The sequence below is a fragment of the Ostrinia nubilalis genome, chromosome 8 (assembly GCF_963855985.1).
Source record: "Ostrinia nubilalis chromosome 8, ilOstNubi1.1, whole genome shotgun sequence".
NCBI classification, from domain to species: domain Eukaryota; kingdom Metazoa; phylum Arthropoda; class Insecta; order Lepidoptera; family Crambidae; genus Ostrinia; species Ostrinia nubilalis.
Window position 1 is genome coordinate 185,466 of NC_087095.1, and position 7,528 is coordinate 192,993.

The 7,528-nt window shown below is 42.0% G+C and overlaps 1 long non-coding RNA gene across 1 annotated transcript; it reads left to right on the plus strand.

Moving 5' to 3' along the window:
* The first annotated feature begins 549 nt into the window (after nt 1-549).
* LOC135074057 (uncharacterized) lies at nt 550-4,669 on the plus strand. The gene is made up of 2 exons (XR_010257739.1): nt 550-615; nt 4,366-4,669. It is a non-coding gene; the product is annotated as an uncharacterized LOC135074057 (long non-coding RNA).
* The last annotated feature ends 2,859 nt before the right edge of the window (nt 4,670-7,528 follow it).

The following is a 7,528-nucleotide window of genomic DNA, read 5'->3' on the forward strand; positions in this document are numbered from 1 at the left end:
AATTTGCGAAACCCATGTTGGCTCAAGACTACTTCGATGATATACTTCGATTTCAAGTTGGACCCAAGGAGACAGCGTGTGAAGCAGCTATGCGGCTCTGGAGTCTCATAGAACGCATACCACGTACCGAAATGGCCGAAGACATACAGACTGGGTTTGTAGCCGCCGTACTAAGCCAGAAGGATCCCGCCATTCGAAGAGAGCTGCACTCGCACAATGTATCAACGAGAGCCCAACTTTTTCGTATTCTTAATGGGATTTCACTGAAACGTCGACATGACATCAACGACATGACCCAAGACATCGAAACTAAGAGAGCTCGTTTTATGGAACCACGCTTTACCGGAACGTGTCACCGTTGTGGCGCTCAAGGACATAAGGCGCTAGACTGCCGTAGAAGACGTGATAATATACCGGCAGCGACCAAGACTTCGGACCTATCATCGAAGACACCGGAAACGTCGCGTTCACTCACCTGCTTCGTGTGTGGCCAACCAGGGCACCTCGCATCGACGTGTCCAGACAGAAGAGGAGGAGGAGGAGTGCCAGCGACAACCAAGGAGGTCCACGTCTGCGAGCGCAGAGCATCCAGGAGCACCTTAACTACATCATCTGGTGAGCCCGTCTCCTTTCTTTTTGATAGTGGTTCCGCTTGCTCGTTAGTGACTAGTAGCTTTGCTGAGAAGTTTCCGGGTACTTTGCATAACAATTTGGTTTGTCTAACCGGTATCGGTAAAGAGGACGTGAAATGTGTGTCGCAGGTCTTTAGCCCCGTCACTATTCAAGGAATTACGGTACCTTTACTTTTCCATATTGTTCCCGATGGTAGTATAACAGAACCCGTTATTATAGGCAGAGATTTGCTAGAAAACGATGTCCGTGTACAAATCAATAGCGATAAAATAGAGTTTTCTTTGAGCAAGAAAGTTAACTTGACCGATAAATCTGACAGTTTTGACTTTTCCATGATAGACACCGATTTAGAGGGCGACGATAAAACCGCTCTTATCAACATATTAAAAAAATATAGTGACTTCTTTATCGATGGCATACCTACACGACGTGTGACGACTGGTACTTTGCGCATAGATCCCATTGACCCTAATAAAATTGTTCAGAGGCGCCCCTACAGATTAGCACCTACGGAAAAGGAAATTGTTAAGGACAAAATAGAATCTCTTTTAAAAGCAGGTGTCATCCGCGAGAGTAACTCCCCGTTCGCCAGCCCAATCCTCCTAGTAAAAAAAAAGGACGGAACGGACAGAATGTGCGTGGATTATAGAGAACTTAACGCAAACACGCGTCCAGAACACTTTCCCCTGCCCAGGATTGACGAACAAATAGATCGTCTTCATGGTGCTCATTATTTTTCTTCCCTGGACATGGCATCCGGGTACCACCAAATTTTAGTTGACAGCGATAGCGATAGCATAGCCCGAACAGCCTTCGTGACACCTGAAGGTCAGTATGAGTATCTGGCCATGCCCTTCGGGTTACGTAACTCAGCTTCTGTATATCAGCGGTGCATAAATAAGGCCCTAGGTCCCCTAAAAGATAAAGTAGCCTTAGCGTATATGGATGACGTGCTCTGCTATTCAAGTGACGTCACCCAGGGCCTAGAACGCCTTGACAAAACACTCTTAGCGTTATCGGAAGCCGGATTTTCTTTCAATATTAAGAAATGTAAATTCATGAAGGGTCAAATCGATTATCTTGGTTATGTTATAAAATCTGGTGAAGTAGCTCCAAACCCTAAAAAGATTCAAGCCTTGGCAAATGCACCGACCCCAAAGACGGCCACACAGGTTAGGCAATTTTTGGGCCTTGCCTCCTATTTTAGGCGGTTTGTACCAAACTATACTCGTGTTGTAGGACCTCTTTACCCGCTGACAAAATTAAAGGGTCCAATAAAATGGACTGAAGCCCATGATGAGATCCATAAGAAAATTGTTAAAATACTGACGTCTGAGCCTGTGCTCACAATATTTGACCGTGATGCTCCTATCGAGCTCCACACAGACGCGAGTTCTGAAGGATACGGGGCAATACTTATACAGCGTAAAGACAATGTACCTCATGTTGTGTCGTATTTCAGCCGTCGAACGACCGACACGGAATCTAGGTATCATTCGTACGAACTAGAAACCCTGGCGGTCGTTCGAGCGGTAGAAAACTTCCGCCACTATTTATATGGACAGCATTTCACAGTCTTTACGGACTGCAATTCTCTCAAAGCGTCCAAGTCCAAAACAGACCTTACCCCGCGTGTCCATCGTTGGTGGGCCTTTCTGCAGGCCTATGACTTTGACATAGTCCACAAACAGGGTACCAGCATGGAACACGCAGACTTTTTGTCTAGAAATCTTCCTCAATCAGAATCTCCACCGAGACAGTCAGAGTTAGATAAGACACATGACACGGTAAAGAAAATTAAAGATGTCCATTTCGTTGAGTTGCACCAAGGCTGGTTGGCAGTAGAGCAGAAACGTGATAGTGAAATCCAAGACCTTATTTCAAAGCATACTAATAGGGAACTCCCCGAAGCAGTAGCTCATACATATGACATTAGGCAGGGTATACTATACAGGAAAGTAGAACGCAACAAAAGCACTTTTTGGCTTCCAATTGTCCCCAGGTCTCTTACATGGACTTTGATCAACCACGTGCATACAGAAATCATGCACTTAGGCGCAGAAAAGACCCTAGATAAACTGTACGAACAGTATTGGTTCCCACAAATGGCGAAACAAGTTCGCATGTTTGTAAGTTCATGTATTGTGTGTAAGGCTTCCAAAGGTTGCTCAGGAGCCCAACAGGTCAGGCTGCATCCCATCCCTAAAGCTGCTACGCCTTGGCACACCATCCATATAGATATCACAGGCAAACTAAGTGGAAAAAGCGATAGGAAAGAATACTCTTCTGTTATAATCGATTCCTTCACTAAGTACGTTCTCTTAGAGTATACTTCCTCTCTCGATGCTGCTAGTGCAGTTAAAGCCCTAAAGAAAGCCGTTTGTCTTTTTGGAGCCCCCAAGCGGATAATTGCCGATCAGGGTCGGTGTTACATCAGCGCCGACTTTAAGCAGTTCTGTTCTGACCACAACATCGAACTACATTTTATCGCTACGGGTTCCAGTAGGGCCAATGGTCAAGTGGAGCGAGTGATGCGCACTTTAAAGAGCCTTCTCACTATTATAGAAAATGACCCCAACAAAACATGGCGAGACGAACTTCCTGATGTCCAGCTAGCATTAAACAGTACGCGATCTCGAGTCACAGGTTACACTCCAACAGAATTGATGTTTGGTATACGCGCGCAGTCTTTAGGCATATCCCGTATAGCCCACCAAGTAGAACCAGAACAGCGTATAGATTTAGAGGAAGCTAGAAACATTGCAGCGCAAAACATTAGTAAGGCCGCGTCTTCTGAAATAGAACGATTTAACCGAGGCCGCGCAGTGGTAAAACCATTTTCTACTGGTGAGTACGTCTTCATAAAATCCAGTGAACGCAACCAGACGAAACTGCATAGGAAATTTAGGGGTCCGTTTGTAATTACTCGCGTGCTAGATCACGACCGGTATGAGCTGCGGAATATTGACGGGTCTAATAGAACGTATAAGTATGCACACGAAAATCTACGTGCGGTACCCAGAGGCTACGATGGCTTACTTGAAATAGCTACTTCTCTAACTGACTGTGACGAAGTGGCCGAGACGGCGGGCCAGGGTCAAAATGAGATGGAGAGGGTTTCGTCCGATGATGATAGTGAAACCGTGTCTGTTGATGGCTCGCGTACTTGTTCCGCTACTTCCGGAACCCTCTCTGCCTCTGAATTAGACGAGCCCTAACTTTATGTGAGTGTTATTTTTTCATTGTCCGTGTGTGTAATATTGTGTGTGAGAGACTGGGAGTACCTTTGTCGTAGTAGGTTAAGGGACTGGCTTATGATGGTCGATGTCCTAAAAGCCTGACTACATTGGGATCAAGGGATTGGTTTGGGGACTGGCTTATATTGGTCGATGTTCCTAATCAGTCTGCTGTAGCCTGTGAGAGGCTGGGTTGGCCTGTGAGAGGCTGAGTTGGCCTGTGAGAGGCTGAGTTGGCCTGTGAGAGGCTGAGTTGGCCTGTGAGAGGCGTTATGGAGTTTATGGTTTGGCAAATGGTCGAAGGGACGCTGAGGGGTTGTCCGGTCCATGTCGCCATATCAGATGGAGGCTGGTCGAAGGGACGCTTGCGCTCAGTTGTCCGGTCCATTATGTTGGTGTGTGTGTGTGTGTGTGCTTAATTCACCGTCTTCATAAATTATGTCAGTGATGGACGAGCGTGGGTAGGATTTACCAGTTATTCATTTTGTCCCTGCAGATTAACGGGAGGAGGAGAGTGACTGGCATATGAGATCGCACGAGGACGTGCGAATGTCAGTCTGGCCGTGACGGCGCATCGATTATTTTAGAGCGGGGTAGTCGTCCCGCTCTGACGCAACACCGAGCGCTGGCGCGCGCCCGCAGTCGAGCGCAGCCTTCATAGCGGTTACATCGATTTGCATCGCGCAACTACGCTACGTGTTCGGTGGAGTGTCTGTGATTTTCGATTAATTCTAATATCGGCAATGTAATAGAAGTAATATCTCGGTGATTATTAAAATAGCTTGGACTTAATGGTGAAAGTTCGTTTAATTTTCCTCGCCCGATTACCCACGCCAATCTACCCACTATTTGACACTATTGGCAATGGAGACCCCCGATAATGATAGAGGTACTGATCCTTCACATCAGGGTGACGTGCCTTTATATAAAACATAAAGCTATACTTCACAAGCGGTACAAAGTTAGTAAGCTACAAACTGATTATGAGGCGTTCGCGTATTGCAGATCAAAAGTTAAAAAGATGGTAAGAATGGCTCATGACCAACATAGGGATTGGGTACAACAGCATTTAGCCAGCGACCCCAGATCTTTTTGGAACTATATTAAATCGAAGAGACGTAATAATTGCTCACGTAATATATTAAAAGATGGGGAGGTATTGACAGAGAGACAAATTGTTGATGAATTTGCTAAGTATTTTCACTCAGTGTACAATACGGAGAAAGCTCAACTGAATGTAAGCGCAGCTATAGTGGAAGCGGGAGTTTCGAATGGGTCAGCACGAGTGTGTTAGGATATTTATATGTACATACCTGATTTATATTAATATTCCATGGTAAAAATGTATATAATTGGTACACTATTTAACTTGTTAAACACTACACACACAAAACATTGCACAGCCGCCATATTAACTGACAGATTAAAATTCAGATTTATATAATTCGTAAATTAGAATTTATTGTAAGGTTTTTGGTTTCTTAATAATTCAGAATTTAATTAAGATCACAGATTCTAAATATGAAAGATAATATTACCCTATTTTTAATATATTGTAAAATGACAAACTCCAACTTCCGCTTCCGAATAAAAATAGTTATTGCCAAAATAAAAGAAGAAGAAGATAAAAATAGTTATAAAATACTGTGCTGTGATTGGTCGACTGTTCTGATTGGTCGTTTTAGGCCGACCAATCGGAGTTGAGTAAAAAGAGGGAGAATTTGGGTATAAATAGACGGAATTTCTCATGGAGAGCAGTCTCGACGGATCTTTGAGGTGATGCTGACCAAAGTTAAGTACTTATTGTTTATTGGTACTATTATTATGCTTGTTGTGTAATTGTATTGTATTATTGTGATATTGTATTAACACCTGGCTATGTGGCTGCACCAGGCTTATTATATTGACACCTGGCCAATTGATGGTGACATGCCACGGGGTCGGGTCGGTAATTTGATGACCAGTATAAAGAAGGACAATGCTTATAGTTGCCGGTTATGTTATGGTACAGAACCTAAGTCGTAACCTAACCTAAACCTAACTCTTAACCTAACCTAAACCTAAATCTTAACGTAACCTAACTTAGAACTTGTGTTCTGTGTGTTTGATTATAAATACTGGTTGTACAAAATACCGTCCAAATGTTAATAATAAATAAGACGTAATTACTGCTAGATTACTCATTTTTATGTAAGTTATAAATTATTGTAACTGGTTGGAAAAGAGGCTGACAAAGGTGACTGAGTTTCTTCCGCCACTTCTTCTCAGCACCAGCCCATGTTGTCCCGAAGTGGTGGTAGGGCAAGCTATATTTGGGACGTGTATAAGTGCCCTGGAAAAGGGCTTTATACTGAATAAACTATTTGAATTTGAAATTGGATATTTTTTAATTTGGAACTTATTAAATTACAGTCCTATATATTTCCACGGTATAAAACGATATGATAGGAATATAACATAGAGTATTTATGCTAGATTTTGCTTATTATTATTCTTCTTTTTGTGGTAACTTTATTATTTAAAGAATCTGCATTAATATATTAATATTTCCTAATTTGCAAATGACTAATGCCCAAAAATCTAACATCAGAAGTGGGATTCGAGCACTTTTGTTAATACGTCCTTATCTAAGTTTCAGAATGGAACCTGCTCTCTGGCTCAGACCTGAAAACCGTATGGGATGCTGCTTTCTCGAATCGAAGACCTGATGAAGACGTGGTGCTGCCAGTCTTCGAGCCAGCGGCCGGCGGCAGCGGTGCAGAAGAGTGGTGCAAATACTTCGAAGAAAGATCGAAGGAGTTTTGATGGAGCAGCTTGGTGACGTCGCAAAGGCCGGTAAGGCCCTTAGGGGCTTTGCTTTAGTATTTATTAAGTTGTGAAATTGTAACACCCATCTGAACTGATATCGCTGTGCTCTTGTATAATATCAAATCTAAGAAACATCCCTTAGAGCAGAATTGTACTAGTAGTAAATAGTCCTAGTATGACAGTGTTTTTTAACTTATGGTCGAAAATAGTGGGACTTTGTCAGATTGAAAAAAATAAAACAAAGCATGAAATTTATTCCAATAATCAAAATACATAGTGTAGGAAAATATCAAAAATAGTTTTCATATTAAAAAAATCGCATAGTTAGATACCAAATACAACTAAAATTTATCAGATTTAAACTACAAATTATATTTGAAAATATGTCGGGTCAAATTGACGAGTAAAATAGAATCAATTTCAAAAACAATTTAAAAAAATCGTATATATTCACTAGGTTTTTTTTTTCTTCTCTTCTTTATCTCACCGCCCGGATGATTTAACACCGTGTCTAGTTATTTCCTTCTTTTGGATGTATTATATTCGATAAGTCTTCTTCTAGTCTCGTGGCATTTTTCTGTATTCTGCTGCTTTACCTCTTCATGCCATTCAGACTCGTATAATCCATTGTAGGCTATGGACATAATTATCCTAATCTTGATTGATGGTTTTTCTAAATTTAGTTTACTTACACCATTAAAAAAACTTGGTTCATAACATGATTACTACCGGTACATCCATCCAGTGAAATTTAATATTTATGCTGTCTCTGATATGCTCGACGCATAATAAATTGTAATTGAATGTCAGATTGGCCGAACGTATTATGAAAAATTTAACAATGAAGTTAA